This window comes from Numida meleagris, chromosome 3, assembly GCF_002078875.1.
Source record: "Numida meleagris isolate 19003 breed g44 Domestic line chromosome 3, NumMel1.0, whole genome shotgun sequence".
NCBI lineage: Eukaryota > Metazoa > Chordata > Aves > Galliformes > Numididae > Numida > Numida meleagris.
The window spans coordinates 1,911,267-1,936,570 of record NC_034411.1 but is presented as its reverse complement, the minus strand read 5'-3'; the positions used below and the strand labels follow the sequence as shown (position 1 = coordinate 1,936,570).

The 25,304-nt window shown below is 47.0% G+C and overlaps 1 long non-coding RNA gene across 1 annotated transcript in view; it reads left to right on the top strand.

Moving 5' to 3' along the window:
• LOC110396455 overlaps positions 1-23,977 on the top strand; it is a 29,718-nt gene extending 5,741 nt beyond the window's left edge. The window contains exons 2-3 of the long non-coding RNA XR_002436975.1: positions 18,503-18,623; positions 21,769-23,977. This is a non-coding gene — a long non-coding RNA (uncharacterized LOC110396455). The remainder of the gene's footprint in view (positions 1-18,502; positions 18,624-21,768) is intronic.

The window sequence follows — 25,304 nt, the reverse complement described above, 5'->3', positions numbered from 1 at the left end:
TATTGGAGAAAGACATTTTCTATGTCAGTAACATTCTGATATATCTGAATGTTTGCTTCTGTAGTCCGGCTTTCCAAAACATGATCTTTCATAAAGGGTATTTATAAAAACAGATAAGAATGACCTGCTTGAGTAATGTTTGTCTCTGGCTTTTGTTGCTTGCATTTGCAGATGTAAAGTATGGCTTTGGATTGTAGGTACTAGATATTATGATGCAGGGATATGTATTAATAGGATTGCTATGTATCATATGGTAACTTGAGCTCACATAAGCAATGACTTAACATGGTATGTGAAACATCTAGATAACCTGAAGCAATGGCCTGATTTCAATTGAATCCTTATCAGAACTACAGTAGTCAATTTAAGAAGTAGAAGCAGCAGCATGCAACTCATGACAGATTTCATAAATAGAATCATTCATAATTAAAATAATGCAGAATTTTAAGTAGAACAGTACATGGATACCCTTTTGGTCTCTGTGCACGTAATACTGAATACTTACATAGAATCCCACTTACATATCCCACAAAAGTTTGAGTGAAATTGAAGATTTAAGGAAATTGTGATTCCTAATTGACTACAGCATAAAATAGGCAGGATTGTCAAGTAAGTTTTTGTTTTGTTAGCTTACTCGTCTCTAAAATGTTTATTTAAGCTGGTGTTTTTCTAGATACGTGAAGGAGCACAAAAATTTAAACTAGAACTTAGTAGTGTGATTTTTTGTTTTCTCCAAATAATTAAACAGATATAAACCTTTGTGGAAGTACAAATATAGTTGCAAAAGTGCCCTGCTTCCATGTTGCTCATTCTATTCTTTCTTAGGAACAACTAAGAGAGAGTCAATGTCTTCCCATAACGTGGTGACAGAGGAGTCTGTTTCTGGCTCCCTCTCTGTTGGCCAAGGAAGCGCTTGCCATAGCTGCTGATCCTGCAGTGGCAGTGGGAAGAGCTGGGAGGCACATGGGCTTCAGCTCTCACCCTGTTCACACAAAAGCAGCCGGCTTATCTCTATCAGTACAAACAGTTGGCTTGAAATCGCTTGGCTGATTTTTCTGACATGAATTAGAGAATGAACATCTGAAGAGATGGGCCAAAGAGAGCATGCCCCCTCTCGTAAATGAGAAAAGTAGCTACAACATGGAGAAGGGTGAGGTACAAAAGGAGTTCCTTGTCTCAGTCTTCACTGGCAGCTAGGCTTCTTGTGTCTCTCATATTCCTGAACCTTGCATCTCTGAATCTCTACATGGGAGCTGGGGGAGTAAAACCCCTCTCACTGTAAGAAAAGAGCAAGTCTGAGACTGCATTATGAGGCTGAATGTGTATAAGTCCATGGGGCCCGATAGCATGCATTCCAGGATCTTGAAGGAGCTGGCTGATATGGTTGCCCAACTGCTCTCCATCAGATTTGAAAAGTTGTGACTGTCAGACAAAGTCCTCAGTGACTGGAAAAAGAGAAATATCACTCCCATTTATAAGAAAGGGAGAAAGGAAGACCGAGGGAACTACAGGCTGGTGAGCTTCACCTTTGTGCCTGGGGCAGATCCTCCTGGAAGATATGTTAAGGCACATGTGAGATGCAGAGATAGTCTGAGACAGCCAGTATGGCTTCACCAAGGGCAAATTGTGCCTGACCAATCTGGTGACTTCTATGATGGAGTGATGGCATTGGTGGACCAAGGAAGGGCAACTGATGTCATCTACCTGGACTTCTGCAAGGCCTTTGACACGGTCCCACACCACATCCTTATCTCTAAAATGGAAAGTTGTGGATTTGAAGGCTGGACTATTCTGTGGATAAAGAACTGGCTAGAAGGTTGCAGCCAGAGGACTGTGGTCGATAGCTCTATGTCCAGGTGGAGGTCGGTGATGAGCAGTTTCCCCCAGTAGTGTGTCTTGGGACTGGTACTCTTTAACATCTTTATCAATGGCATAGACTGTGAGATTGAGTGCACCCTCAGCAACTAAGCTGATGACACCAAGCTGAGTGGTGCAGTTGATGGAACAGAATGAAGGGATGCTATCCACAGGCACCTGAACAAGCTCAAAAGGTGGACACACGAGAACTTAATGAGTTTCAGCAAGGTCAAATGCAAGGTGTTGCACCTGGGCTGAGAAAATCCCAGATATATGTACAGACCAGGAGAAGAGCTCCTTGAAAGTAGCCCTGTTGAGAAGGTCTTGTGGTGGATGAAATGCTTCACTTGATCCAGCACTGTGCACCTGCAGCCCAGAAAGCCAACTTCTTCCTGGTGTGCATCATAACAGGAGTAGCCAGCAGGGTGAGGGTGGTGACTGTCTCCTTCTACTCTGCCCTCGTAAGGCTCCATCTGCAGTACTGCATCCAGGCCTGGGGCCCCCAGCACAAGAAAGAAGTGGGACTACTGGAACAGGTCCAGAGGAGGCCATGAGCATGATCACAGGGCTGGAGCACCTCTCCTATGAAGAGTGTGTAAGAAGCCTCTAGTTTTGGATATTACCAGCTCACCATGAATTACTTACCTGTAGAGATGACCAGAACTGGTGGGTGTATACTTAACTCAAAAAAGAGCTAGCTCCGTTTCACAACCTATCACAGTCTTACATTCTTCTGTATCATAGAATTGTTGTATTTCACTCTGAACTCTATTTTGAACTGAGTTCAAAGCAACTATATTTGATGCAACTGCTCATTTGTAAAATGAACTATTTTCTATTCCACAACTAAAGCTCAGTATGTCAGAAAGAAATGTCAGAAAGTTACTTCTCTTGCACTCTGGAAAGACTACCTCTTTTCTTGGGCAGGAAACAAAAGGTTATGGTACAGAACATATTTCTTGGAACCTCAACTCTATAAATAACTCTTCTGTAGAGCACATAAAATACACTGAATTTCTAAGTCTAATTTGGGCCATGGAGGAAGTTTTTGCAGAGCACGTTTGCGTCAATGCTCAATGTTCTTCTCCACTCCGCAATATATCAGTACAGAAGATGCACGTTTGCAAGTGTGACATGATTGTGCATTCTTATGTTTGCTGTCTTTACAGCAGGACTCAGGTTGTATTTCTGTACCTGGGCTCAGAAAGGAATTTTAACTTTCTAGGTATGTGCCTCTGCTGAAGTTATGGCAAAAGATGGAACAAAACGCTGTGTTAGCAGACTGGACTGTAAACACCAGTGTATAGCAAACACCAGGATAAAGGGAGCTATATTCCAGCTGATGTCTGAAGCAGCATCCTGGGGTGGAGAGAAGTGACCATGCATGCTTCTCTCAGCCTTCTGAGCTAGCTGCCTTCAGGTATTTTCTGTCATAACCCATCGTCAGAAATGCTTCTCGCTTTTCAGCCTCTTCTGAAGTCTCTGTTGTATGCAGATTAACTAATCTCTGTGAAGTTTTTATCTGCATTTCAGAAAAGCTTGGGGGGTAGTAAAGCATCTTCGGAATTCTGGACAGTCTGGAGTTGAGGAAAGCTGCAATCATGACTTTGCAATCTAGTTTTGAGAAATTACATTTTAAAATTTATTCACTTCTGCTGCTCATATCTGGAACTGAATCCAGTAAGCATAAATGACATACAAGCAGTGCAGAAAAGATGCTCTGAAGATGTACGTTTTTGTTACTCTTCTCTCTTTTAAAAACAGATTATTTAGCTGAGATTTTTAGAAGTACTCATACTGTTGTGGGGTCATATCAGTTTTTTGGGTTTTTTTTGTATGTGCATGTTCAGAAACATTTTTCTTAAAGCTTAATTTTTTTGGAAGGGAGATGCTCAGCACAGATCTGTTTCTTACCTCAGAAAAAAAAGTGATACTCTTATCACTACTGAAAATCTTGTACCAAAGTAGTCATTAATATCTTAATTACCATCAGATCAGTCTCTTATGGATGCCACAAAAGCAGGGTCTTATATGTTGATTTATGGAGGGAGTGAAGGTGAGAGAGGAACCTTCTGGACGTGTGACTATGTGTGGAGCTGGTGATGGTTCAAGTAGGAGAACTGAGAGTGCTGAGGCTACATGGCAAGAGATGAGAATGAATAAGCGGTGAGGAGAAGCTCGAAAATAAGAACAAAGCACTTGACAGTGTGATGGAATAGTGGGGGATGTTAGAGGAGTCTAAAGTGCAGAGGGTTGGAGCAAAAGGCAAGGAACATTGCCTTTGTAATCTGCATGGGGTGGGAAGGATCTAGAAGATGCCAAAGGGAAAAAGTGGGCTGAAAGAAGGGTTATTGTGACATGCTGCATGATAGGTGATGAGTGTTCTATTCTCTGAAAGCTATTTACCTTAGAAGGGCCTCAAAGAGTGCGAGTCATTCGACTGACTGCGGGCACCTGTCTGGTAGATATCACTACCTCAGCTTACTATTTAAACTATCTATATAGCCAATAGGAATATAAATCAATTCTAGGGCCTGATTCATGTTCTATTCAGCCAGGCACCTGAAACAGGTTGGTTGAGTTGCATTTCCAAATGGTGTCTTTTTCTCCATTGTTTCTAAAAGGAATCTAGACAATAGCTTTAGAGGTAAGTGAGCTACTTTGCATATATATATATATATCTACATATTTATATATATGTATATATGTATATGTTGTATATACGTACACATGAAAGTGAGGTGAGGTGGAGAGGCCAAGCCCTCTATCCTGCCTGTGAAAAGAGGGCAATATGAGTCGCATGACAACTGATGTTTCTAGCATCTTTGAGCACTGACTGCTACTCACCAGGGCAGTGAGTACTTGTCTTGTCTGTTGAGCTCGGAGTTGTGTAAACCACCCTGTAAGTGTACAAAGTAATGTCTTCTGGGGTCTGCCAGTTGCTGTCATAAATGGGTTAGGTTTCTTCAAAACTGTAATCATTATCAATGCAACATTAAAAATTTCTATTCATCACCAGGTCCCATTACACTCAGAAGATCCCCTGAGTTGCCAGTCAGCAGTCCTGGGGGTATTGGTCGATGCTTGTCTGAAAATGATCCAGCAGTGTGCCCAGGTGGCCAAGAAGGCCAATGGCATCCTGGCTTATATCAGACATAGCGTTGCCAGCAGGAGCAGGGAAGTGACCATCCCTCTGTACTCAGCCCTGGTGAGGCTGCATCTCAAGTAATGCATTCAGTTTTGGGCCTCTCACTACAAGAAAGACATCGATGCCCTAGAGCGTGTTCAGAGTATGGCAACAAAGCTGTGAGGGGTCTGGAGCACAGGCCTTATGAGGAGCAGCTGAGGGAGCTGGGATTGTTCAGTCTGGAGAAGAGGAGGCTCAGGGGAGACCTCATCGCTCTCTACTACTACCTGCAGGGAGGTTGTGGTGAGCTGGGGGTCAGCCCCTTCTCCCATGTAACTGGTGATAGGATGAGAGGGAATGGCCTCAAGTTGCACCAGGGGAGATTCAGGTTGGACATCAGGAAATACTGCTTCTCTGAGAGAGTGGTCAGGTGCTAGAACGGGCTGCCCAAGGAGGTGGTGGAGTCACCAACCCTGGAGGTGTTCAAGGAACATTTAGATGTTGTCTGAGGGTTCAGTGGGAAATACTAGTGATAGGTGGATGGCTGGACTGAATGATCTCGGAGGCCTTTTCCAACCTTGGTGATTCTGTGATTCAATTTATAGTATCAGACTGTTCTGTTGCATAGTACTACTTAAATGGAAGCTGAGCTCTTCTGAAAACAGGATAACAAAATGAAGGTTTGTTAGCACTTATAAATAGGTGCCCACTCAGACCCAAATTTCACTGGGAAGCCTTGGGTGTACCTGAAAATTAGAAAGCAAGTGTCTCTAATTCATAAAAGTGTAATCCGAGGAAAACAGAACTGTGGTGTCTAACAGTATGACTGTATTATGTAGTAACTATAGTCATAACGGTAGCTGAAAATTTAACATTTAGTTACTCTGCCAGTTTCTTCCAAACTCTTTAGGAAGGAAAAATAACATCTGTATCATGGATGTTGTGAAAACTAAATTTCCCAATGATAAGAACATACATAAGTCTCTAGAATGTCAACCCAAATTCTCATCTAAATGTTTTGTCTCTGAGAGTGACTGATAGAAGATGCCAAAGGTAGAAGAGATTAAAATATAGCAAATGGAGTGATGCTGTCTGGATTACTTTTAGCAGTCTGCAGACTACGAATTTTCTGAGTATGAGGTTGTTCAAAATACCTCGGTTAATAAGCCAAAATGGTTCTTTATGAAGGTGTTTATTCGATTTTTAAGACTGCTTCTGTACTGTAGCATCCAGGTCTTGTTATACAGTTATGTGCTACATGCAGTGCGCTCCAGTTGACTTAGGAGCCTAATGCACATTTTCAAAAGTGTTCTAAGAAACCAGGTGTTTTTGAGAGCCACTGGCTATTGTTGACAATGGGAGCTGAGGTCTGAATTGATCTTTGAAAAATGTTGCCAGCTTCAGTGTGGTGTGTTAGAAATGAATGTGAGGAAAGGATCAGAAAACTGTTGTCCTTGCAAAAGGAGTAAAAATTAGAAAATTGTTACAATCCTAGGTAACTCTAAGTGGAGAATTTGACTTGTGACAGTAGAGAGAAAATAGAGGGAAGGAACTTCTCACTTTTCTCGATGGAGGTGTTTGTAAGAACAACCTTGCAAAGTTTTTGTAACAGTCTGCAACAAATCTTTCACCTGAAAGTGTCCTTCTGTCTCCAGGAGAGCGCCAGTGACATGGGGTTCACAGTTAGAAAGAAATGACACAACTGGCTATTTTGGGACATCAGCACCTCCTGATTCCAAAGGGAAAATATACAGGTAATAGAAATATGTTAGCAGTGCACATATCCCAAATGAGCTGAGTTACCTCTAGGTTCTGGCATGCCCAGTGTCCTGACTGCTGATCAGTCTCTGACTTACCTGCCCTACCTGGAAGTCCCTTAGTGGCTTATATATACCAGTTATATAGTGAATATAACTGGTATCATCAGATGGTCTCTCCAGCAACTTGCCGTGAGCATACTTTCTTCTGTTATTTCTGTTATTATTATTGCCACTGGCAGCAGATGACTATAAAATGCTTACTCGATGGAGTACTCTGGCAGCTCTTTAGGTAAGCTGTAAGCAAACTGAAACCTGTATCCTCTGTGGCTACTGAGCAGAAGCATAAATGATCATTATGTATTAGCCAAAACTCTGGCCTGCTGAATAGCTGTCTCTGTTATAGGCAGAAACTTTAGTTTCTTTACCTTTTGTAGGTGGTTGTTGTCAAAGGATTTGAGGGGGGAGAGGGAGGTGGATCCCTGCTGTTCTTCTTTTCTACTAACTCCTCTCCTAGCACTTTCTAAAAGTAGCACTGAAGTCAGTCCAGGTCCCTCAACTTCTCCCAAAGGAGGATGTGAAAAGAGGTGAAAACGTCTACCACAAATACATAATTTTCTTTTCACTTCATTGCTCTCTCTCCATTTGACTTGGCAGATGTGCTGAGAAGAAATGGTGTGCAAATCAATCCTGAGGCAATCAATGACACGGCAGCTGGCCAGAGCTGAGCACCAATACGTTGATCGTCTCCAAATCAATTCACACACTGCTCTTGCTCTGGTTCCTTGCCACTTCAGAAGAAGAGAGGGATGGGGAAGTGAGAAGAAAATTGCAAAAAAAGTATTCTGGGTCCTTTCTAAATAGGCCACTTAGTCACAAGCCTTCCTCTCTTATACATGTATTTGTAATAGGCGTATAAGGTTACAATACAATGACTTATTTGGTGGCTTAGATGCTGCTCAAAAAGAACAGAGCAGAGCCCTGGTGAATGACTGGCAAGTTACGTGGAAGAGACAGCAGTCCTACATCCTCCCTGTTCCATGCCTCATGCATTAGGTATTTAAACTAGTTGAGCATTGCTGCTTGGATGTGGACAAGCTTAAATAATCACACGAGGCACTGAGCTGTGAGGAGCCATGCCTTCTAATTCCTGAACACTCCTTAAGGTGAATGGTTTTTGTTTTGCTTTAATAAGCCAGAAGTTGTGCATGTCGAAAGTGCCTTTTGTGCAAAGATCTCAATTTACTTGGCAAACTTCCATGAGCTGAGTCTCCCTGCTTTGCTGTCAAAGATTGAGGTATTGTTATCTCCATTAAGAACAAGTGAGCCAAAAATAAATGCTTAGTCTCTTTGTATTGCTGCTGCTTCTTTTTCTTCCTTTCTTCAGATGGATAGCAGCCCTTAATTTAGAGCACAAATTGCTGGGGCCAGAGATGGTTCTGGCCCCAAGAGAAGAGGCAGGGCATCTCATCCCTATGCCAATACCAGGACTTCTTCCTTTTTCTTCTCCTGGCTGTGACCCAGTTCAGCGTAGTCTTTGGGGATTCTCTTATCTGTGCCACAGTTGCCATGGTCCCTAGAGAAGCAGCCAGCAAATAATTTAAGCGTAGGACCACCCAGCATCTGCTTCTCCCAGCACTTCACTGACATGACTGTGCCTTTTGCCAGAGTCTCTTGCCCAGGAGCACAGATACGTACGCACAGAGGATAATCCAAAAGGGAGACTTCTCTTGTGCAAGGGCAGCGATGAATTGCATCCTTTGACTTCATGAATAGTACATAGCAATCTTAAAATAATAATGGTAAAAATGCAATAGGCTGAGTGAATTGCTCAAAGCAGTCCAGAAAGACTGTGGCAGATTTGAAAAAATAACATCATATACTCCGGCTCGTACTGTTTCTTCTTGCAATAACACTAGTGCTGTGCAGTTAAATATATTCAGAGAGAATCATTGCAGGACTGTGTGTGTGTGTCCTCTTACAGTTTAGGGCACCATGTGGCCTTATGTGGCATAGGAGCTATGGTCCTCTTAGACCGAAAGCTAATAACAGCATGCTCAGGACAGGTACGGCAATGTCAATAAAGAAGAACTAGCATTCATCTATTAATTTTAAGGAACGTTGGTGTACTTGTCTATTTTCAGTAGTATTATTCCAGCTAATCGTAACAGAAAGTAAATAATGTCCGCTGCCTTAGGAACACAGTGGATCACAAGCAATTTGTGGCAGAAATTGCCTTTTTGTTCAGCACACACGTGGTGAGGCCCTATTCCTAACTGGCAGCGAGAGTTCAGAGGGTGCCTGTCCCATCTTCTGCCTGTCCCATCTTCTGCTGCTCCAAGACAGAAAGAGAATGCAAGATAATCTGAGTGTAAGCCAGAGTTATGGAATTGCATAGTTGTGGGTTTTTTTTTTAATACACATTTATTATTTTAATATACGTTTAATATACCCTTCAAATTCCAAATCTCTAAGCAGCAAGTATTGTAGGGAGGCAGTACTTGGAATTGATAGACTGTGCTAGAAGCAGGCTGTCTTCATGGGCCATGCCTGGAGAGTTTCAGAGTTTGTGACTACAGAAAGCTTTGCCAAACTCCAGATACTGTAGTTGTGCAACACGTAAGAGCAGGGCCAGGACCAGGTGCTGAAGGTGGGAAGCAAAGTAATGGAGTGCTTTACTGATCTGGTTCTTGTGGTGATGCTTTTCACCTGTAACAGATGTCTCAAATCCGTGGCAGGTGCATTTCACCTACTCAGCGCGAATACTAGCTGGATTGTGCAAAGGACTAGAGATGGGCTGTTGAGCTTCCAGAGCCACCCATAGCTGCTTTGTATCGCCTTGCATGAAAGAATCATGGCTACAGAGATTGTCTTGGCACAGGGCTGGTGGCAGAACCTGCTTGCTGGGGGTCCCAGAGCTGGAGCTGAGAAACTATTCACGGGAACCCCAGCAGCTGCAAAACACTGTGGGACAGCCCTTGTAGGTGAGGGGCTCACACAGGTGCTGCATCCAAGCTACAGAAAAATGGCTGCACATTTCTGTGCCTGCATGGTATGCAGGCTTGGAGTGATCGCTGGGAAGGGAGGCGAGGTAAAAACGGAGGCAGAATAAGAGCTGGAAGAAGCCCCGCTCAACTTGCAACACTTGGTTCTGACTTTGGCCTGTACTTTCTCCGGGAGCCGGCCCTTGAACCCTTCCAGGGCACGTTTGCAGCTCCTGGGTTCTCTGGTTATTTTCCCTTCAGGGCCTCCCAGACTAAATTGCCACACTTCCTTCTTCTCGATCGTTCTGAGCAGTGACACAGAATGGAAATGCAATGCCACTTGACCCAGATGAGCAATAAAGGCTGGGTAAAACTGTACATTTTTGCCCGTAGTCAAACTTAGGCCATGCAAAGTAATAAAACTTAACTTGACAAAACCCTAACAATTTCTCTCTAGTAACCCGGCATGGGGCAGTACACTGATAACATTAAAAGCAAGAAGGCGATGGGAGGAGGGCTTTCCTCTGCAGCGGGGCCTGCAGCCACTCGGGCTTTGGGGCGCTCTCCCCTCCGCCCCGCGCTGCTCTCTCCGAGCTCCACCTCCGAGGAACGTTCCGCAGCCGCGGGAGCCGCTCCGCTCCCCGCCCGCCGCCTCCCGGCCTGCAGTACCGCGCCGCGGCCGCACGGGGGCGCCGTCCGCCAGCGGACAGCGCCTCGGGACAAAGGCTGGCAGCGGCGGGGCCGGGCCGCGGGACCGGAGCGCGTTCCTCCGCGGGACAGCCCGGGAAGGTCGGGGTTCTGCGGGGCGCGCAGCAGGGCATCCTCGGGCAGGATCCATGCCGCTGCTGGGCCAGGCCGCGACGCGACACCGGGTTGTGCTTTCATCCTCCCTTTCATTCCAGCCGATGTGTGAAAGAACCACGGTTAACACTCGGGCAGCTCCTGTTACCCCACGGCGTACAAATTCAAACACGAAGCAGTCGATCAGCTCCTTCCTTTTTCTTTTTCTTTTTCTTTTTTTTTTTCCCCTTTTCTTCCGAACTCCCCCCCCCCCCATCCCCCCTTTTTTTAAAAGTCCTGAAAAAAGTTTCTGACTGTGGTCCTTGGCTCTTCCCTGCTCTTCTTCCCTTCTTCCCCTTGCGATCTCGCTCTTGTTGGCTGTATGGGCTGAAGTCCCCTGGGTGGCAGCCTGAGCTACTCATTCATCATCATAACAACCATTTAGTGTAAAATTAACAACAACTTAACTACTACAGCAATAAACACGGTCCTGCATTACCACAGATTGATGAGGATTACTTAGCTACAGTCAGCTGGGGCACAGACAGGCGGGAAAGAAAGGCTGCCGAATCGATAGCTTTCCTAAAGTTTAAAACGAAACCTCCCCTCGTCAGTAGCGCTGGTGCTCGGGGCTGGCTGGGCTGGGCTGGGAGGAGGGAGAGGGAGGGAGAGGAATTTCCCACCCGGCCCGGAAAGTTGGCACTTCGTATTTGCTTTGCGGAAAGAAAAGTACAAAGTCTATTTTTATTTTTTTTTTTCTGCGCCTTTATCTGTTCACGCACCTAATTTCTTCGGCTCGACTCGAAAAAGGTCTGGTTGGTTGATTATCTAAATGTGTTTTCTCTTTAAATCCCTCGCCGTTTAAATACGCCGCTTAACCTTCTAAGACGCGAAAGCGAGGCCCCTAAACGAGCTGACAATCGATCCCAAAACAACATTGCATGAGAAAGAGAAAGGCTATAAGGCAGATCGGTTCAGACTCCAACTAATACAATTGCTTTGGTATCCGCCTCTCGTTTCCCATGTAAACTCAGAAACGCTCATCACGAGAAACAAAGGACAAGGGGAAAATAGTTAAGTACACCTAGAGCTGCATCCAAACAAAAGAAGAAAGACTAAACAAGCCCAAGGTTTTCCATTTCTCCCCGAGCCAAGTAATCCCTTTGATTACATCTAATACCTGCCAAAACCCAGATGGTATGCCCACCCATCTCACAGTGTGATAATGCCACATTGTGAAATCTACCCATTAATATTAATTGTCAGCTAGAGAATCTGTCTGAACTACTAAAGCTCGAGGTTGCCTTGAGAAAGCAGGGCATGATTTAGCAGGGATTTTAAGATAATTCTTATTCTTTCTATTCTCTACCTTACTTACCTAGAATGTTAAACAACAGCCTTAGAATGTGATTCGGGTTTCTGTGGATGTCTGCTTCTCACAATCCCCATCTTAAACCGCCGCGTATTTGGGGTGTCCACTTGCTGACCAAGATATCACCTTAAATTGCTGTGAGTGTCCAGGTTCCATGCGGGTACACTGTACATCACTGGCCAAGCCCTGGCTCCCCGCTCAAGACAGATATGCCTTACCAGGCCCTTGTGAATTCTCTTCTTTCCTTCCATCGCTTCCCAAATATCATTTCAGTAATGGATTTGATAATCCTCGAGAATTATTTGAGAAAGATTTCAGGAACTTTTTTTTTTTCCAATTTATTATACACGTTGCAAACTCAGAGGCTGAATTGTGGGGGGGGGGGGTAGGAAATGTTAAAAAAAGCAATAGCGTAGCAGTAGAGCTGTCCTTCATAAGTTTAGAGGAACTGCTATTGGGGTTGAGACAAAAAGGTTCCTATATCCTCTGAAAAGGAGAGAAAGAGAAGTGTGAGCAAGAGAAGGCAAGATGAATTTCTGTCACCATAGTTCTCACTGGCTCATTTCCAGCCCTATTTTCAGAATAAGAAGTGGTCGTTATTTGTTGTAACACCTGTCTCTTATAGTTCATCTCTAGACCTAAAAAGACTGACAGTGGCTTTGCTCATGTGACAAAGTAACCACAGGATGCTGCTGTGGCCCAGGTAGAGCCCTGCAGAGCCAGGTTCTGGCCTCAGACAGCGTTGGGCTGCCCAGGAGGCAGTGAGAGGGTTGTTGTATGCTCATGGCCTGTCTCTCTATACCACTGATCTCACCTGGCTTAGAGAGGAGCTCTAAATGTTGAACCTGCAAATATTACAAACATGTGTGCTTTGACCCTGAGACAAGCTGCTTTGAAACCGATCCCAAGCAGGGATGTTGTGTATACCAGGGGCTCGGTGTAACCTGGAAGTTCGAGGAGAAAGTAAAAAATATACACAAACACGACCATGGCAAATCTGCTGAGGCCTGGAAATTTGGATTCCAAAATCTGCTGTTCCCTCCTTCCCTCATTTCTTTGCATCTGGCTATTCTGCAGCAAGTTCGGTCATGAGGCTCAGAAATGGGAGCAGTCTGACATATAAATATATGAATATGTAAATTACGCGCATAGTATCAGATGTTCATATCAGCATAGGCGTGCATGAGGCCATGCTTCTTCCTTTGCCACATTTTTTCCCACTAAAACTCCATGTGGCTTTTTTGTCTCATTGGAGCAGCACCTGGATTTCCCAGGACCCTGCCAGAAGAGCTTCTTGGGTATTGCTGACGCTGACGTTCCCCTCTTGGAAAAGTACAAGCAACACGTACCTAACACTACCCAGAAAACACGTTAGCATGGGCTCTATAGAATGCCTGAAAACCTGTGTTGCTTTCCCAAGATGCTGCCACCCCCCAACACCAGCTCTGCAGTCACGAGCAGCCATCCTGGGCCTGCTGCACTGTGCTTTCACATTCTCTCTCTGCTAACAGCCGAGAGGCACCGGGAAGAAAGAGATGTGAAATACGAAGTGGAACAAAGGACCCTTCTCTTGCCGCCACTGAAGCTGATGGCAAGAGTCCTGCTGTCTTCAGCAGCACTAACGCTGCTGAGAACAGGTCTGTGCTAAAGCCACTGTGGTGTCTCCATCTCTTGTAGAATTCTCTTGGCTTACAATATGTGCACACATGCATGGTGAGGGGAAATGCACAGGTTTTTTGGCAATTGAAAGTTTAATCAAAAGGCCACTTTTCCCGCCTGTTATTTTTGGGCCCAGCCTCCCGAGGGTCAACCCAATGACATTTCATGCTGCTTCTAATCAATTTTATACCAGGAAACAGTGTGGGAGCTGACTAGCAGAGAGCTGGTGGGATGAAACCCAGCACAGGGAGCAGAGCTGGAAAAATATGTTGGGGATTTTGGGGCATAAACAAATGTTTCCTAATCTGGACTGCAACTCTGCTAGGCATGTACCAACAAGTAAATGGAGCTGAAAACTAGCAGGTTCAACTACAGCGTAACCTGTAAATCCACATCTTGACAGGCATGTTGTGGTATGCAGAGGAATAGTCTCCGGGAAATAAGGTAACGCAGCAATCAGATCACAGAATAAAACAGTGTGATTATTGCTTTGTTTCTTGCTTTGTGTAGCCAAAGGAAGTAAGTAGTGGTTCTTACTCATTATTTCCTGTATGACTGTTTAGATCCAGCTCGATTTTTTGAAGCTCACAGCCCTGGAATATTAAATGATTTCTAAGACATGGACCTTTTCTCCTAGCCTGCTTTTATTCTGTATCCTTTCCTTCCTGTGACCGTCTCTTCCACGGCTGGGCTGGCACAGATATGTACAGATATATCATTCCTTGGGGCTCTGTTCCTCGCTCCGCACACCCTGCAGAGAACCACACGGGAACCACACACCAGAAGAGGAACAGCTAAGAGTACTGGGGTCAGAGCCGGAGCAAGACTTCTCAGCGGCATTGGCAAGACTGAATTTTGCTGCCTCAGCCCTGAGAGCTTGGGACCAGGCTTGGTGACCCCACAACTGTCAGGTTGGAAGGTGGAGAATGACTGCTGCTGCCAGAAGGGAGCTGCTTTTCCAATACAGGCTGCAGCAGCCACCCCAAGCACTTGCTTTGTGGCAGCAACAACAGCAGCAACCTGGAGCTTGGGGGATTCGACAGGCCCTGACTGGCCGCTTTTGTAGCCCGTCCCTAGAAATACAGGAATCTATTTATTTGAAAGTCCTTAAAAATATCGAGAGGAATCTGCTGGAAATACACACCTCAGTGTTCTCAATCTGCAGTGTGCATTTGGAAGCGTGGAACTTCCCTTTAGGGGAATTTCTAGTACATTTGCAGGCAAAAAAATGCGAAGAGCACACCCCCATGGGCTGTTTGCACTTCTGCCTTTTCAAGTAGGTTAACTCTATGTCGTTCTCAATAGAATCCGCAGGCTTTGGATCTAATGAAGCCTCAGTAAAATAACACCATACGGTTTCCATCACACACAGTTGTGACTTCCTGTGTCCAAGGCTGGTGCTTCTGACCAAGCAGTCCTTAGTTTCTGAGGACAGGTTTCCTTGGTGCAAGTGACACCAGCAGGGATGGTTGCTGCCTGTATCAGCAGTGACACATGAGATGCTGAACTCACTTCAGGGTTAAAAAATGAAGCTGCTGCAGGGTTAATAGCGGGCAGTTTGGGATGCTGTTCACCATGCTGCACCTACTTTGAAAATCAGGGAAGAGGCAATATTTTAAGGCTGTTATTTTTTTAGTTTAACATACAAATGCTACTGTAAGAACACGGCGTGTGAAGGATTTTTACCATTGCAGCCCACCTTGGAGGGCAGGCCCTAGGTGACATAAGGAACAGAATTCTGGGTTTTTTTTGCTCGTATTGCAGAGCAAAGCTGGGAGAAAGCATCACGTTCAAGCATTTCAGCTGCTCCTGTGCCAAAGTTAACCCTCAATAGCAGCTAAATCTAACAGTGTGGTTCTGTAGCTGATCCACATCAGTACTGCACTGGTTTGCTCTCTTCTCCACCCTGCAGCTGTGGGGTCTTGTTGCTTGCCGCTTCTGGTGCTCAGCTCTCCCTTCAGTTACTCGCTCCAGCTTGCTGAGCACTCCGAACACCGTCGCAGCAAGAGGTGGGCGTTTTTTTGTCGGCTTAGAGAGCTGCTGGAGGTCGGCGAGGGGGACGGTGCCAAGCGTGGCATGGAGGCATCTTGTAGGGGCAGCTGTGATCCCCATGGGTGGAAGAACCGCTGGGCAGCTCACCCTGCCTCAGGCAGCACTCCCTGCTCTGCCGCATGCTGCTGGCCCTGTGGGGGGCTGTAGGGCAGGCCCAGCCCCTTCCACGGGGAGATTCAAGGAGCGTTCCCCATGGAGGGCCTTGGCAAAGCTTGCTCCTGATTACAAAGAAAGGCAGTCACAGAGCCAAAATATCAAAATAATTGCAAAGGAGGAAAGCTTTTTTTTGTTGTTGTTGTTGTTTTTTTTTTTAAAGAAGGAACTCCAGCGCACCTTAGGAAGAAGACACTTAGAAAGAAGCATCCTGAACTTGGACTTCTTTTTTTTTCTTTTTTTTTTCCCGAGCACATCCTGGTCGGGTTGAGGTGAAGCCGTAAACCGCAACAGGCAGGGCCAGGCCTTCAGCCCAAGGGAAGGGCTGCAGTTCTGCTGCTCCTCCACCGGGCTCCTCTGCTGCTACGGGCACCGCAGCCCAGTGCTGAGAGCCCGGCCTGCACAGCGGCCCAGCACTCAGAGCCCAGCCTGCACAACAGCCCAGCACCCAGAGCCCGGCCTGCACCGCAGCCCAGCACCCAGAGCCCGGCCTGCACAGCAGCCCAGCACCCAGAGCCCGGCCTGCACCGTGGCCCAGCGCCCAGAGCCTGGCCTGCACAGCAGCCCAGCACTCAGAGCCCGGCCTGCACCGCGGCCCTGCTGCTGCTCACGCCTGCCTTACCAGCACTAGCAGGTGCCTCATGGGTTATGCTGCTCTTAGTGTTAGTCTGAGTTAGAAAAAATCCCGAAGCATTAAAACCATCTGAGGAGAAAAGGTGCCGCTGAGATACTGGAAATCCTGTTACATGGCGCTGCTCTTCTTTCTGGGCTGTCCACATGATAGGTTATGGATGATACTGAAGCTTGGAATTATACAATGACTATTGTGTTCCGTGCCCTCTGACTGAAACAGATTTCTTTTCCTATTCACGTTTATTTTACGCCCAAGTGAAACGAGACTTTAGTTTTATACATTCTCTCTATTTTTCTAAGTGTTCATGAAAAATGTGACAAGATGTCCACTAAGGTCACAAATGCAAGCATAAACGCTGCAATTTAACATTAGTAGTTAGCAAACAAGATACCCTCGAGGTAAGAAGGCTGATAAAAAGAGGGCAGCAATGTATTATTTGAGGTCTATGGATATAATTTAGACTTCGCAACAAGGTCAGAGTGATTTAATTCTCTCTACAAAGGTCAGTCTGAGGCTTGGCTGTACTAACCTCTGTGCTCTCCATCTGTCTGCACTCTAAGCCAGGCACTTTCAATAGGTGATTGTGTGTTCATGACCGGTTACAAACAAATTGAAATTATCTCCAGGTCTAAGCCTCCTAAAGTGTTTACTTGGAGCCATCCCTGCCTGGGAGTAACTCTTACCTATGCAACGTTACACATGGCTGCTGAGATCGCTGGATATTCGTGATTTCCTAATGCTGCACATGCTGATGAGTATTTGGCTTCATAAACACACCGTGTAGAGTCATAAACTCATGATGCAGGTTTATTCTGTGGCCCTTGAAATATGACTTTTTTCAGCACTGGTAAAGGCATAATAGTTAAGTAAAAGGGGGAAAAAAAACCCTGCGCAGTATCCACTTTCTCCAAAATGAGGAAAAATGAAGAAACAGGCGTTTGTGGGCATCTTTATTTAAAGGTCCCAGTCTTTTAAATTTTTTTTCTCCATAAACAGGGAATTCTTTAAAAATAATTGACAGGATGAAACAAATATGCAGCATTCTGGTGTCTGTTAGTCATTTTCTTGCTTCTTTTTTCACTTCATGCTAAACATTTCTGAATTCTCTTTTCACTTTAACTAGGAAACTGGTTTATTAATCTGAATGCATCAACTAGAGAAAATGAGGCCAGTGAATGCTTTGAGCTTGCAATAAATATTTAGCTCACTGATACAGCCACATAAAGTAAACAGCGCTTGCTTTCATGAAAAAGGCTTGTAAGTTTAGTGGAAGATACACTGCATTTGAAAGAGAGTACTGGTGATTGGGACTAGAATGAGGTTATGAATTGATACTGCTTTCATTTTAGGTGTCAGGTAGCAGTATTAATTGATAAATTATATAAAATGCTGTGGAATGATTGAATGTGCTGTGCTAAAAAGCAAACAGGAGAAGCCCCTCACAATGCTCTTTCTCTCTGAGGTAGCGTAGGCCTTCTTAGGTACAATGCTCACATACACCAGGTTTCATTAATTATTTCACAATCATGTGATAAACGGTCGTTTTCAAAAAAGGCTCTTTCAAAGAGGGGAATCTGATTTTCAACAAACAAAATCCAAACCTGGAATTCCGAGGTTAGAATAGACCCACAGAGCACCTCGCCCTCTGCTGTCTCCAGCCTGCCTGCTGTATGTTTGCCCAAGCAGAGGACACTGCAGGGACAAGAGTGCAGATCAGGAGGTAATTTTAAGTCACATTTTCAAATTTCTGCCCGTATCCCTTATTTTAAGTAGCACTCTGGTAACTGAATTCCAATCTCACAAAATGCAGGCTTTTTTTTCCCCAGATATCTCACAAGCTCAGCTATTGCTCTTATGCATGATGTGCGCTGAAGGAATCACAGATAGTGTCTGGCTCTCAAGGCTGTTTCAGTCGCCCAGTTTTGTTTTGTTTTAAAGTAGATGAAGATGAGGAAAGAATCTATGCAGACATTGGAGAAAGGTTTAGGAAAGTGGTAGGTGCAGAACCCTAGGCTTAGAGCATTTGATGCCTGACCCCACACATCCATGCATGCACGCACCCATGCATGAGCATCTCTTTTCTTTCTGAGAGTGCCTGCCAGCTCACTGCCTTTGTGCTCACCGCAGGGCTTTGGGGTACCTTGGCTTTTGGAAAAAATGCTTGGAGTAGCCCAGGGAATCCCAGAGAGCGACACAAGGAGTCACCCTGCCTCTGTGGGGCCCTGGCTCCTGCTGGCTGAAGGAGCAGGTATGTGAACTTGAGTTCTTTTCATGGAGCGGGTATGTTTAGAGTAATTACCATTTGTGGTATTGTTGTCTAGCTACAGGAGTATTAAGGTATTCATTACACAGGCTGTTTGCAGTAAAATACTTTGTGGGCGAGCTTTTATTGCTCAGGAATGGTGCCAGATGGACAGTCCTGTGGAGCAAAGTCCTTGTGCTATCTGCAGAACAGCCATGGCACCGGCAGTGGCACCGTACATTTTCCTCCTCTGTCTCCCTCCACCATCAGCCTGATCTCAGGAGGAAGAGGATACCCCAGAACCTGTGCCTCCTCAAAGAGAATGGCATCGGGGCCACCTGTTGGAGTAGTGGCTTTGGAGATGTTGTAGCTGACACACCTCCTCACACCTTCCCCCAGAGTTCTGCTTGGGATCAGGCTCTTGGCAGCCTCCTCAAGCTCCTGTTTTCCCACAGGTGGCGGCAATGCTTTTGAGCAGTTGCTGCACAAAGCAAGCATTACATACATTTCTGACCCCAGCATCTGCAGCTGTAACAAGCCTTTTGGAGTCAGTTCTAACTCTCCCTTCGGTTGCATGTGCATGAGGAGATGGAGCAGCAGTGAGGAGCTGGCAATATCCGTCCTTGTGTAAATAGCGCGGCCATTCACGCAGAAGAAAATACCTGTTGCGTGTGGTTCCCTAATGACAGTCCCTCCGCTTTGTTTGCATCTCCCTTAGAGTGCCATACCATGCTTATCAGATGCATCTATATTGCAGACTGCTTTGTAAAATAGGGGCACTTTCATATGCACTTTTCACCCTCTCTGGCTCTTCCCTTTCCTGAAGAGGCGAGGTCAGGACAGACTGAAAAAGCCACCAGCACCAACAGCTGTGCCCACCCCCTGGTGAACGCGCTGCTTTTCAGATGGCCAAAGGAGGGGCCCCTTCCAGCAGCCAGCACTGCTGAAATGCTTTGCTGCTGGAGGAAAGGAGCCCTGCCCGCCTCTGGCAGGCACCTTGGGGTGCAGAACCCTGCCTGTCAAACTGTGCCTGGCTCTGATACGTGCTGTCAGACAGAGCTGTCATTTGTTTGAGACAAACCCACGTGGCTTTAGGAAAGCAGTGAGGTATCTAAGTTGTTTCTTTACAAAGTCTCCGAAGTCCCTGTTCTCATGCTGCAGATTCATGACCTGGAAGAGGTTCTATCATTCCTGTGATACAAGAACAGGCATGTGAGCCTCTAAAACCAATAAAACTCCCTTTGTTCCTACATTATAGCTGGTTAAAAATAGATAACTAGATAAAAAATATGTGATTTCCCACGTGTACTTGCAAATGGAGCTACCTTCCCCCACTCGAACTCAGCCTGGAGGTGTTTTAATACCCAAGAATAAGCCTGTCTAAGTCTTAGAGTGGACAAACCCTGCAGAGGACAGCAGCAGCAGTTTCCTGCGTGGCAGTGCCCTGCTGCAGCAGCTTCTCGGCTCGGGCGCTTTGCTTACTTCTGCACAATGTAACAGGAAAAAAAAAAAAAAAAAGAAAGAAAATCTGGGAGTCTCATAGAACTGTATGTTTTTCTCAGCACAGCAATTAGTCCTGCCATATGGCTTGGCCTCGCGCTGCTCTCATATGGAGCTGGTTTAAGGGCTCAGGCTCACCTCTTCCCAGAACATGCATTTCACCTTTGAAACCTTTTGCCACTGAGCTAGGCAGCTATTTTTGATCATGCACTCGTGGCATTTCTTCTTGTGTGAGACATGACACACTCTGTCAAGCCACGATGTTCAATCTTCCGCTCCGGTATTTCATTTGTATTAGTGATGGAGGACGGGGGATTTGAATCCTATTGCTACAGAGGGCTGTGGATGTGAGGTGCAAAGCACCCAGCGCGTGCTGTGCTGCAGCTATTGCAAAGAGCTTGTGTGCTCTGCATGTAACTCTTGAGGCAGCTTGCTGGTCCCGGCCCTAATGGGAGCACGATGGAAATCAAAACGTGAGGGGTGCAGGCCTATCTAATGCCACCGTATTTGCCTTTCCTTCTTCCCTTACATTGTATTTACACTCCAGCCAAGTCCCAAGGGAGCACGAGATCTGCCCCTTGCACTCCCTTTTCGGAATAGTGCTTTTAACAAATCGGTCTTTCAGAGAGCAGGAAGTGTCAGACGTTGGGCAGCGGAGGACAATTTATGCTTTGCAAACTGGCCACGTGAAACACACGCTCCTTGTGTGGGGCGGGCCTGTAACAGCTCACAGCTCCCTCCCTAGCGCTCCTGTGAAACCCAGCTCCAGTCTGCGTGCTCCCAGAAGGCTCTCCCCTCCTCTCCGTAGCTGCTAGGAGCAGCGTTTGGGTTGGTTAGCTGAGCAAGAACTGGAATAAACAGGTTACAAAAGTCAGGGCTCCCAGCTGCACAAAGGTAGATGACAGCAAAGAACTAACTCCGGCTAAGTAGGAAGAAACAAGCTGTTATTTCGTGCTCTTGTTGTGCAGCGAGCCCTGCCACGGGCAGCGGCGGTGCTGGCAGGGAGGGCTGCCGGAGCCAGGCAGGGCTGCCAGGGCCATGCCTTCCCCTGGGGTGAGCAGAGGCCTCCCAGCACCTGGAGCTGGCCTCACTGGGATGCACACAGCTCTCACGGGAGGGGGCTGCATCACAAGCACTGAGGCAATATGCCTTAGTGCTGGATACAGTGTAGAGCAGAAGAGGCTCTGCAGGCCGCTGCGCTGTCGGCTGGTGTCTCGGGGCAGGCACATGCAGACCTCGGGGTGGTTGTCCATCCAGGAATGTTTCAGCACTGTCACATGGGAAGATGGATCAGGCTTTTAATGTCTGAAATTAAAAAAGGACACCCCGCTTAATGGGAAAAAAAAAGAGTTCTGTGCCACTTCTGCAGCTAGGGAGAAGAAGGGGTGATTAACAACGCGGACAAAGTCCTGAGCTAAGGTACGACGAACTGAGCCGGTGCCTTTCATACAGCCAGAGGTTTATGGTGTGCTGGAGTATTGTTTATGTTACTATAAAAAAAAAAAAAAAGAAAGGTGAGAAAATATATGCAGTTACTTTCTGTTCCCCCCCCCCCTAACGCACACACGCTCTGAGCAGATGGCAATTCTTAGCTCAAATTGTTTTCGAAGCCATTTCATTTTATTGATAAGTACAATATGCTTTTAAACAGGAACCCCCACTCGGGCATTTCTGCAGAGACGACACGGCTGCTCAGGTAGCTCGGCAAGAAAAGAGCTGATGGATTCTGTTGTGTCACAAGGGTGGATGTTTTTCGGTTACTTCTCACGCTGTAGGAAACAGTAAAGAAAAAGAAAAAACAGCACCCTCCTACTTCTGGTTTCAAATGATTTCTAATTTGGAACAGCACAAACAACACGGCGCAGTCACTCTGACTGGGTTTGCGATTGTTTCTACTGGCTGATGTGGGTCGAAGGAAAAGCAGGTCTCGAAATGCTGAATATTCTTTATGTTTTAAATGGGTGCGTAAATTGCCATTGGGAAAAGCAGCTCTGTTCGGGGAAGCTTTGGTGCTCTAGAATAAAACCTGTTAGGAATGGAAAATTCTCACCCGCCGTAGTTTTATCCGTTACGGTACGAGAGTGCGGAAATAAGGAAGGAAGAGAGTTTTTGTATTATTAATTGACGCTCATTTTTAGCTGGCATGCGGTGGCAGGTCCTGCACACAAACCATAGGCTGCACGAAGCGCAGATTAGATCCGAAACTTTTGGAAATGTTCTAAATCTTCGTAACCCCGCAGATAGGAAACGTAATGGCAAACTGATAAATGGAGTAGATGTATTTTTTTTTCAGCGTAATTCACCGTTCCTTCCTATAATTTTTTTCTACCCGTGGAGATAAAGCAAAACAAATTCCTCCAAAGGAAGAGAAATATATTTCCAGATCCCTTTTCCCATTAAGTAAGATCTCTCTCTTGCGCATAGGTACTGCCAGATATCAATCTGCACCTTTCCTACTCCGCACCTTCGAGCAGAGCTGTCGGCTCTGCAGATACTGCAGAAGCTGTGTGTGTGTGTGCAGGAAACTCTGTACCATAATTACAGCGTGCATAGATGAGATCGTCATTATAATTTTGCGTAATCTGTTATATAATCTCAAGACCGGCGTGAGACGAGAAAACGCGGTCACGCTGCAATTCTTGGGAAGCAAAAGCAAATCGCGGATGCTCAGCGAACGTCCTGGCAACTGAGGAACCCACACGGAGATGAGAGGAGAGGAGATGAGAGGAGAGGAGAGCACGGACGCGGCGCTGTCCGCGGGGCGAACCCCAGCGCGGCAGCTTCCGCGAAGGGAGCGGGGGAGGGAGCGCGGCGGAGCGGCTCGGCGGGCGGAGCGGGGCTGCGCGGGGCTGCGCGGGGCTGCGCGGGGCTGCGCGGGGCTGCGCGGAGCACGGCGCATTTCCGCTTGGGCTGTGGGGGCGAGGCGGCGCTGGGGGACAGGTGCAGCTGCAGAACGGAGAAGAGGGGAAGAGAACGAAGCACAGAGCGCTGAGCGCCGATTGATCGCGGGAGCCTCTTCTCGTTTCCAGACGGAGAAACGCGCCCGAGCGAACCGGCAGTCGGTGCCGGGGCTCGGACAGAGCCGGTCCTCCCGAGCCGGCCCCTCGAGCCTGCCGGCAGAAGCGCCCCGGCATCCCCGAGGAGGCCGCCGCCGAACGGGGGAAAAGAACAGAAAGAAGAGAGAGAGAGAGAGAGACGGAAGCGAGGACGCAGGAAAACGATGGAGCGAGCTGCAAGGAAATAAATAAGATGCCAAGTAAATCAGATCAAATCGCCAGGCGTGCGTTCCCGACAAACAGCCAGCTTTATAATTTCCAGGTGTCGGGGAAAGCCGTTGTCTTACAGTTTATAAATCCCTGCCGAGGGAGGGAGGGGAGAATCTTTGGAGGTGAAGGAAATATCAAATCACAAGCCTCTATGTAGATTTATGATTGCATAAGAGGCTCGATCGTTTCCATATATTGAAATGCGCTGTCCTTCCTGTGACTGCCCAGCCCTGGGAGGGAGCGAGCCGCTCGATTTCGTCTTGATCAATGCTGCCTGTGAAGCAAGGAGGAGGAGAAGGGGGGGACCAGGCTGGCACCAGATGGAGCAGGGTCTAGGGAAAGGTCAAGGTTAGCTCAGGCTGCTATTGAATCGGTTGCAGCCTCACAGATAGATCTCTGCCTCGGAGGCACCCACTGGGGCTTCTCAGAATCAAATCTAATAGAAAAGGCAATCACAGAATGAAATCGTTTTTATCTGAATGCTAAAATTGTTATTAGGCTACATTAGAGAGATACCGGGCACGTGATTACCAAAAAAGGAAGCACGCCTAGCAGTTGGTGACTGAAATAAAAGCTGTGAATATGTCGATGCCATCAGCAGCGTGCGAGTATAATAGCTAACGGCAGAGCGGGGCAGGGAGAGATGGGCGTGTGCAGCGAGCAGATTAACGTATCTAGATGTGTGTGCGTATCTGCACACAATTTTTGGCGCACGCATCTGTGTCTAGGAGAGGGCACGCTGGTGCAGGTGCTGACGGTGGCACTTGGCTTCTCCCAAACCCATTGGGGGCTGTGGTCCCCAGCACATGGGGATGCCCAGCGCTGGCAGCGGCTGCAGGCGTGCACCGAGCTGGGCGCTGCCTCGACGAGAGGTTTGCCGGCCCTGCAGGCGGGGCTCTGCCTGCAGCCACATGCTCTCACTGCGCTGCAGCACCGGGAATTTGCCTCTCGATTGCAAGTCTTCGTGGAATGGAGGCATTGTCTCGAGGCCTCTCTTCTTCCTCGTCTCATGCAAAACTCTTTCTGCAAGGAAATGTCGTGAGGTGCGTGCACGCCGGGCACGCGAGCGTGGCGAGAGCACGCACGTATGTGTTTGGAGCGGGGATGCTGTCAGCTGGCTTTCAAAGATCAAAGTGAACTCTTCCCAATTACCATCTCCTACACGCTAATGACTTTTTAACCTACAGCACAGACGTATCTTAAAGAAGGATTTAGTCTTGTAAAATAAATGCTGGCTACACTAGATTAAACACAATGACTGCACTCCAAGGGTTAGTAAATTTAGAATTAGCAGATCATCCCAGCTTGATACAGCTACTATAGATGATTTAATATGCAGCGTGAGCAGGTTGACAGTCAGCTCACAGATGCAGATAAGATCAAACAGTCTCTCGATTCAATGGATCGGATGGTTGTGCCGTGTCTGGAAGGTGGGTGACAGTTTGTATGCGGCAGGGGCTCTGCTAAAGAAGGGCCTTGATTCCCAGCTGCTGTACGGTGCGCTGGTTTTGCTGTTCCAGCAGTCAGCCTTTTCCAGCAATCAAACCTGGAGTTGACATGAAAAAAAAAAAGTCTCCAATCTAGTTCAGGAAAGTGACTCGAAATTTTCAGCGATGACAAACTCTTGAACTTTACCAGGAATCCCCATTGCTGCCTCCAGCCTGCAGTCCGGATTCCTTCCCCGCGGACGAGGCCGTCGCCTCCCGCCCCGTTTCACGCGGGCGTGGATCTGCCCACAGCCTTTGTCCGCCCGGCCGTCCCCGTCTCCTTCCCAGCGGGACCCGGCTCCGCGAGCAGAAGGAATCTCGGGGCAGAGCGGCAGCGCCTCACCCCGCCCGTGCTCCGCGCTCCGCGGGCGCAGCGCTGTCCCAGCACGGGCCGGGCTTCCGCGGCACGGAGCTGCGGCGATCGCGGAGGGATG